The 9,625-nt window shown below is 36.5% G+C and overlaps 1 pseudogene; it reads left to right on the forward strand.

The window, feature by feature from the left end:
• Positions 1 to 5,315: 5,315 nt before the first annotated feature.
• LOC102502659 (TATA box-binding protein-associated factor RNA polymerase I subunit D-like) overlaps positions 5,316 to 9,625 on the forward strand; it is a 14,071-nt pseudogene continuing 9,761 nt past the window's right edge.

Raw genomic sequence — 9,625 nt, forward strand, 5'->3', positions numbered from 1 at the left:
ATTAATGAAGCCACACTACTATTAAAAATAACTGTAAAGACTATCAATAAGTCTGATGTTGTGCATAACTTACCTATAAATAAAATGTCTCCCCACATTCTTTTCTGTGTGGACATGTCAAGCAGATGCTACAAGGCATATTTAAAATTTAGATTAACTACATAATGCTAGATATTCCTTCTCATGAGTATGCTGTAACCTTAATTTTTATATTTCCTTAAGTACTCCCAAGCTATGTGTCCATTTTAGAACACAAAAGAGAATATATTTAACTAACATACATAAAAGAACCAGGAGTAGCTTCTCACCAAGAATGCATAACCTGAATTTGACCTGAAAAAATCAACCCCAAAATGAAAAACATTCGCTGATGTATCCTGAGCTCCTAGAACAACCATATGTGCCTAGCACATAGTATTCATTCAATAAGCACCTGTTAAATGAGTTAATATTAAATTAAGTAAATGGAAAATCAGAATTTTAAGAAAAACAAAATAATAATAATAATAATAATAATGGAAACAAAGGTAAGGATAATGTGGCAGAAACTCACAAGCTATTCAAAAATCAATAACCTCAGGATCAGCCCTATAGCCTAGAGGTTAAGGGAATCGAATCCCACACAGCTAACAGCAGCCTGAATCTCAACCCAAATACACATCTAGCACATGTACACATATGTCTAAAATCCTGACACGACAGAAAAATGGAGAAGAAATTGTGGTGTGACCAAGCCTCATTCGGGGGTGCTTTCTCTCCGTTTGTCTCTCTCTCTGGCATGTCTGTGTGTCATCTGGCAATGAAAACAAACAAACAAATAAAAGCAAACAAACCATCTCTTCTTCCTTGAAATTGAACTAGACCACCTGCAGGTGCAGTCACATGACTAAGTTCTGAACAATGTATCGTAAGTACAAATAATGATCACTACTTACAGACCTGATCACAAAAACCCAAAGTAAAATTCTCCATTTTCTTTACTCGTGTGGAAGATAACTACAGAGGCCTCAGAGATCTACAGGATGGTTGTAAGTGACAGATAAAGAGCATCTGTGCCTAAAAGACCATGATGACGGCTGTCCTCAATAAAAACACCTTTATTAGACTTCCAGAGAGTGAGAAATTATCTCTGCTGTGGAAAGCCACTGAGATTTGGCTGTTTGTGACAACAGACATCATCTTCCTGTTGGTCTGAAGGTCACAATATAAAGAGACTCTACTTTAGTAGAATCTTACTCATTAAGGAACATAACTGGGAGGGAAAAGTCCCCATAGCAGGGAAAAAAAGGTACAGTATCTCAAAAATCAGAATGAGTCATATTTAAGTCAGTTTGTTTGAAAGAGGCAAGGGAAAAGTCTTTACATAAAATGAATCAGTTGCAATGGATTTAAAGTGAATAAAGTTATTAAAGATTGGTAATGAAATACATTAAGCAGAGCCAATAGTGGTCAATTTACAAAAATTGTTTTTAAAGTGACTCTTTCCAAATAAAGGAGAAGAAATTGAAAATGTAAAACCTGCTGAATACCTCAAACAAACTGTATCAATGAGTAACTATCGGCATTTCATTTAACTCTGAGGCATAAACACTTAAATATGTATTTATTGAAAATTTCTATATTGTATAGGATTCTCTAAAAAGCCTCACTCTACTAATTTTCCATTGATATATATATATATAAATATGCATATATAATATTGAGAAATAAAAAATGCACTTTTATCAATAGCAAATTATAAGATAAATACAGAAATAAACCAGATTAATCAATTAAAATTAATTGCAAAATCTTTCCATCTCATGCTAAACCCATTATTTATCAGGTTGCTCTGCATTTTGTTATTTTATTTCTTTATAAAATCAGCTCATCTTTTTAAGTGACAATATCTAAGTTCACAAAGCGTCATTATCTCCTCATCATGCCAATTACTATAAAAGTCCAATTCCCCTCCTGAATTATGCTTTGTTTCTAATGACCCCTAGCATAGATTTCTCTGCTAATAAATATCTCCAGAGAAGCTGCCTGAGAAATCATGATATCCAAAAGATCATACAGATTTTCTAGTCCAATTGTTTAATGCTTGAAGAGACCAGGCAGAATACAGAAATGACCAAAGTAGAAAGAAAAGAGTGACAGGGATGGTGGCAAGTGAGGGAGTGAAGGTCTCCCTTTGAAATGATTTTTTTAAAAAAATGTTTTAGTACAATGAAGAGTGAAAGTCTAACTAAACAGGCATACAGACTGAGTATCGGTTCATATTCTCTGATTACATCTTTAAACTCCACATGTTTAAGCTTATATATATATTAGTTAGCCTTTAATACCTTCAAGATTGTCTTTCTCTTTCTTCAGCGATAATGAAAAGTTAAAACTTAATTCTATAATATAGCATACTGCATAATGATCGAAAACGATGCTTCATACTTGTCTTGAATTTGTACTCTTCCACCCACGCCAGCATCTAACAGCATATGTTATGTTCATATACGTGACCTGAGGTTTTAGTTATGATTTCTTTGCTTCCATAATTTAACCTTAGCCTGAGATCTCACTCTTGATCAAAGCCTGTGTCTGTACCTGTGGTCTCAAATCCATCTCCTCTTCATATCCTCCCACATCTTCCTCCCACTTCCTCTTACATTTTCAATCTCTCCCATTTTTAGGGGTTTTTCCCTTTGCCCTATACCCATTTCCAAGTTTGTCTCTTCTTACAAGAAGAACAAAATTAAATATTTTCCTGACATCATAATTCTCTCCTTCTCAATTAAATCCTTTAAAGTAAATCTATGTCTCCTTCCTTCCTTTCTTCTTCAAGTTGTTCAATCCCTTGAAATCTAGGTAGAGACAGCCAGGCCCCCAAGGCTCATGCCTTCTGTGAACAGAGAGAGAAGACTCGTCACGAACTTCAAGGTTTACTGCCTATACGCTGTAGAGGGGCAGCCACCACAGCCTACACTGAACCCTCTCTAGTCACACCTGGGGTGACCAAGGAGTACTGCACCAGAAGTCAGGGAACGAAGTCTTGAAGCTGCACTGGGCAGCAAGCACCAAGGTCTGCTGGTGGGGACCCTTCCTTTGAAATTCTTCTCCCATGCAGGCCTTGGCATTCTGAGACTGTGATAGGAGGACAGTCCCCAATAACCTCCAGAATACCTCTAGGATCATTCTTCCATTGTCTCTATAAATAGCATCCAGTTTCCTCAGAGATGACAAATCTACACGCATCTATTTATCAAACTATGACTTGACCACACCTTTATTCTCCCTCCCCCCCAAAAAAAATTTCTCATTTCTTTCTGAGATAGACAGAAAATTTTCCAAATTTGTAGGTTCTACTTAACTTTTGGTTAATAAGCCCATCTTTAAGTCATTTGTCTATTCTCATTTTTATATAAGCACTTACGAGCAACCAACTGGCTCCATCAACTGTTTGCTTAGAAACAGCTTCAGCTAAATATTCATCTCTTAGAAGTTACACCTTCTACTGAGCACTAGGACATAGACATAATTCAGTCAAGTTTTTGCCACTTTATAACAAAGATCCTTATCCTCCAGTTTCCAATAACATGTTTCTCATTTCCACCTGAGATCTCATCAACATGACCTATTTTTCCACCAACATTCTTTCACCACTTAGAGATTCTCCAAGAAAACTGAGCCTTTTCCTATATAGCTCTTCTTTTATTGATGAACCCTCACCAGAAGTGCCTTAATTTAAAGGTTTGCTCATGGTGGGCTGGCCTCACAGTGCAGTTGTTTAGCAGTGTGCACTGGAAACAGGATCCCATATGGCTAACTGTGGTTCAAATTCTGACCTGAAAATTCAGGCTGAAAATTGTGCTGGGTATATACACGTGTGTGTGTGCCTCAAATCTTGATAAGATGTAGACATGGAAGGAAAAGAACTGCAGTGTGACTTCGTCCCACTGGTGGGTGCTTTATTAAACCCTCTGATGAGTACACATTCCTTTTAGTGACTAAATATGAAGGAAAAAATTTAAAAATAGCTCATTCATGGCATGCAACTCAAAATTCTTCTACCTTCTACCTATTACTCAGTTTCACAGCCATTATCCTATTTTTAGGTATTTGCAGTAACATCTTTCTATACCAATTTGCTGCCTTAGTCTATTGACTGGGTGATGTATAAACAGAAGAAAGAAATTTATTTCTCCCAATTAAGAAGACTAGGAAGTCCAAGATCAAGAGCAGACTCAGGGCCTGGTGAGGTCCTATTTCCTGGTTCACAGTACCTTGTAATTGTATCCTTACACGGTGAAGGGGACAGGGTAGCTTTCTGAGGCTTGTTTTATTTCTGGGGTATGTTTTATACTGACTTGAATCCCATTCATGGAGGTGTTGTCCTTGTGATCTAATCACCTTCTACACCTTTTTTAAAAATTATTTTATTTATATATATATACATGCACACATACATACATACACACACACACACACACATAGACATACAGACACACACGCACACACCAGAGAGGGATAGAGAAAGAGAGTGAGAGAGAACAAAGTGAGAAAGCAAGCCACCAGGTCTTGGACTTGAACCATGGTCGGCCCCTAAACACCATGCCACTTGCCGGCCCCTAGGCCTTACCTTCTAATATCACCACATTTGTGATCAGCTTCCAACATATACATTTTGGGGATACACAAACATTCAGACCATAGAAGGATGGAATATCTTCTCTGATCAGATAACTGTGGTCCCTGAATGACAGAATGAGAGAGCCACCTTTTGCTTTTTGGTATGACGGTTTTACCTGTTGATTTAGCCCTCTGTCTCCCTGATTCTGGGCTCTAATGTAAAGTGATTAAAGCATTAAGACTTTGGGCAGAGGACCACCATGAGAATGTCTGGGAACTACAAAGTACTATATCAAGGATCACTGAGAGGAGCTCAGAAAGTGACCTCAGAGGTCATATTTAAAAACTCTTCAACTTATCCCTGAGCTGCCTGTACATAAATCCAACACTAAACAACATAGGAAAGGTTATGAGAAGAGAACTATGAAATATGCCACCTCTCTAATCTCAGACTGGTCACAGGATTTCTCATTAGAAGCCATGGGGTCCAGAAGGAAGTAGAACACCATTTTTAAAGTGTGAGAAGAAAAAAAACTATCAATCCAGAAATATATACCTTCAAAAATGAAGGTGAAATAAAGACATTCTCAGAAAGCAAAACAAACCATTGAAAAACCAGACCTTTCCTCCAACATAGCTGGTGGGAAAAACTAAAGCAAAGAGAAAGTGATGCACAAAGCAATCTTAGGAGGGATGTAAAGACCACATCAGGAATGGATTCACCTGACTACATGACATCTGATTCAACCGTAGAATCAGAAAATCAGAGTGAAAGCTCTTGGTCTGGTAGCAGCTTATTTAAAACACAATGTGTTCCTTTCTCACTGAAAGGAGGAAAAGGAACCCAACTCAAAAATGTGTTTATTCACCTGAATGTGTTAAAGAAGATTCATCAAGTGACTCATCTTTTGAACCCAAACCATTGACTTTAAAAGCTATTTTTGAAAGATTCAAGAAAAAGAAATTTAAAAAAAGAAATATAAGCCAACAGGAAGACCCAGGGGAAGATTAAAAGGTAAAAGAAACACTAGACAGTCACAAATAGATAAGAAACGAGTTAGAGACAAGTTACCACTTATAGGATCAGAGAGTAGGAGAAAACCATTACTGTGGAGAAAAATTTTAACTTTGGAGGAAGTTAAAATTGCCAGAGGAGGGACCAGCAGTTAGCGTAATGGCTATGTCGCTGGACTCCCATGTAATCAACTTCGGTTCGTGTCCTGGACCCGGTGGCTTAAAATTCACGCCGGCACGTGTGTGTGTGCATGCCCAAGATCCCAAGAGGAGAATGGAGGAGAAGGGATTGTGGTGTGGCCATCCCCCCTGGGGGGTGATTTCTAGCTTTCTGTCTATTTGTCTCTCTCTGTCTGTCTGGCGAGCACACGCGCCCTATAGCAAAAACCTCTCCAAAAAAAAAAAAATTGCCAGAGGATTTTTAAATGACATTGAAAAACTGAAGTATGAATATCACCTTAAGGAATTTTTTAATAAAATTAATGTTCATGAAGATTTAGAAGATCTTGATAGTCATAGATACAAATATTTGGATGATGAGGATTCATGTCTACTATATAAAGAGCCAGTAGAAGATGAAGCAATAAATCTTGAGCCTGATGATGAATGTAATATCAAGTTGGTAGGCAGTTGTTTTTTAAGTTCCCAATTCCCAGTTTCTAAGAAGACGAATGTATAGTTAGGACAATAGAATAATACTAAAGAACCTGGTTTGTCTAAAAAGAGAGCTTCAACGGCCAAAAAATATTGAGCAGAAGAGAGAATAACCTGGAAAGAAGAAGGGAACATGAATAGAAAAGAAGGTAAACAATACAGAAGAAAAAGTGACTTTTTACAGAAATATACCAGCCTGGGGATGAAGAAACTCTTAAGTCATGAATCTTCTAAGACTCCCTGAAAAAGTTGATGAAAGTCCTATAGAATAATAACTAATGAGCAAAAACAATTAAAAAAATTAAATTTCAGAGTACAGCTAAGAAGTTACCACTTAATAAATAATGAACAGAAAGTATTGCATTTTGTCAGTGCTTATTGACTCATAGTAAGAGCTTATAGGGGTCATTTCAGCACTGAAATAATGAAGTAGATTGTAATTCTGAAAAGAAAATGATAATAAAATCACTGCCAACCAAAAAGAAAAAGAAAGGCCAGAAAACTCACGACAACAGACTTGGTTGAAAAAAATTGTTGAAAGAAGTTCTACAGGGAGAAAAGAAATGATAACCAGCTGGAAATCTCAAACATCAGAAAGGAAGGAAGAATAGAAATAATAAACACAGGGGTAAATATAATAGGCTATTTGTATCCCTTTGAGTTCTTCAAGATATATTTGATGGTTGAAAACAAATATGTAACATTTTCTGGTGGAATTTTCAATGTATGTCTGTGTGACACATAAGACAACCACAAAGCAAGCAGGGAGGGTAAAGTATTTATATTCTGATAAAGTTTCTTTACTCCACTTGAAATGGTAAAATACTGATTCTAGGTAACTATAAAAAGTTAAATCACTTTATTTTAATCCCTAGAGTATCCATTTAAAAAATTAGATATAGTCAGCAACATGCTAGGCCAATAAAATAGAAATGCTAAGGATTTTCAAATAATTAAAAAGAAGGCAGAAAAAGGAAACAGGAACAAAATAAGAAGAAGCAGCAATCAGAAGTCAGATAATAACATGATAAATATAAACCTAAAAGTAAACATAAATTGTTTAAAAATACCAATTCAGGGACCAGTAGTTAGCATAATGGCTATGTAGCTGGACTCCCATGTAGTCGACCATGGTTCAAGTCCCAGGCCTGGTGGCTTAAACTCACACCGGGCACGTGTGCATGCATGCCCAAGATTCCGAGTGGAGAATGGAGGAGAAGGGACTGCGGCATGGCCATCCCCCTGGGGGGTGATTTCTTGCTTTCTGTCTCTCTGTCTCTTTCTGTCTTTCTAGCAAGCACACACGCCCTATAGCAAAAATCTTCCCCCCTCCCTCCTCCCCAAAAAATTCAAATTCTGAAATTTTCAGGGCTGGCAGGTGGTGTGGTGGTAAAAGCACTGGACTGCCATATAGCCAACTGTGGTTCAAGTCCTGAACCTGATAGCTTGTTTTCTCACTTTTCCTCTCTTTCTTTCACTAGTCAAATTAATAATAATGATGAGATTAATAAAATTAAATAAAATAATAAAAAGAAAACCTTAAAAATACAGAAGTTTTTAGAATAATAAAAACAAAATCAAGAAGCAAAAGAAAGAATATATGCTTTTTATAGGAGATTTACTTCAAATATATTGGAATGGTGAAAGCAAAAGAACAGAAGAAGGTATACCATATAATTAATAATTAAGAAATCTCAGATGTAGATATACTAATATTGAACAAAGTGGGTATCAGTGCAAAAAGAGAAAAATATCAGAATAAGGAGAAAATTACATGATAAGAAAAGGGTAATTTCATTAAGCCGTTACAATCCTAAATGCATATGCACCTAATAACAGCATTTGCAAATACATCAAACAAAAACCGAAATAGATGAGGAAAACAGATAAATCTACCATCTAGTCAAAGACTTCAATATTCCTTCCTTAATAATTAATATAAGTAGAAAACTAGCAGAGATATAGAAGAACTGAATAACACCATCAACCAACTGAAATGTTCTGGAACTTCACATCTTAAAACAGCAGGATATGCTGCAGTTCACCAACATAGAACATATCCTGAGTGATAAAACATAAGGAAATTAAAAGTACACAAAATATAATCTCTGACAGCAGTAGAACAAATCTAGAAAAATGCTACATTCTAAAGATGTGAAAAGATTATAATCCCAAGAAACATGGAGTTTAATTGGAGACATGTTTATTCCTTAAATTCTGTACTACGTACCTCGTGCTGTGCACATAACATAATACAATGTGGAAAGTGCAATAGAAAAATGAATATGAGCTCTAGACTTTGAGGAAAAGGACTGATACTTTTACTTAAAATTAGATACCAATGGAATTGTGAAGATTAAAAAATTGTTTTAATTAGAATTACATATAAACACAGAAAATACATGCAATCATTTTGAATATAAACGAACTCCCCAAATCTCTTAAGAGACAGAACAAGTGGAAAGAGTCATTGAAAACAAGCAGGTAACTTTGAAAGCCATGGTGAATGTTTTGGGAAGGCATCCCAGTGTGGAAGAAAGAACAATTTTCTTGATTTGGCTATCAAAATCATGAACTGTGAATTCAAAATGAAAAAAGAGAGGCCAGATAGTGGCAAAGCAGTAAAACATCATACTCTGAGAGGCTGAGTCACTTGGATGGTTCAAGGTTCATGTCCAGAGACCTCCCTGAATATATTAGGCAAACATGTGTCTATAGTTCAGGGCTGGCTAGGACTGGCTGATGCTAAAAGCATCAAGATCCCGTTGGGGATGCTGTTTCTCTTGTCTCAGTCTCAGTCTTTCTCTCTCTCTGTCTCTCATGGTCACAAAAGAAATCAACTTAATTTTCTTAAGAAAAAGGAAAAGAAAAATAAGTCATAATGAAGATAGACAAAGATATCTCATTGTTTTGACCTTTAATTCTAAAAGGAGAATGTCATAATGTATGTCATAGTTGAAACAAGTGAGGTGATCTAAATTGGTTAAATTCAGTACTATACTCAATCATATAAAGAAATTAATTGAACATTCTTAAGAAAATGTTTAATGGCGGGACCAGCAGTTAGCGTAATGGCTATGTTGCTGGACTCCCACGTAGTAGACTGCGGTTCGCGTCCCGGACATGGTGGCTTAAAACTCACACTGGGTGCGTGTGTGTGTGTGTGCCCAAGATCCCGAGAGGAGAATGGAGGAGAAAGGATTGCGGCGTGACCATCCCCCGTGGGGGAGTGATTTCTCGCTTTCTCTCTGTCTCTCTCTGTCTGGCAAGCACACGCACCCTATAGCAAAAAAAAAAAAAAAAAAAAAAAAAACCCCAAAAAAAAAAATTTATGGTTTTATTTCGCTCTGGTGGT

Source organism: Tupaia chinensis, unplaced genomic scaffold, assembly GCF_000334495.1.
Source record: "Tupaia chinensis unplaced genomic scaffold, TupChi_1.0 Scaffold000276_2, whole genome shotgun sequence".
NCBI lineage: Eukaryota > Metazoa > Chordata > Mammalia > Scandentia > Tupaiidae > Tupaia > Tupaia belangeri.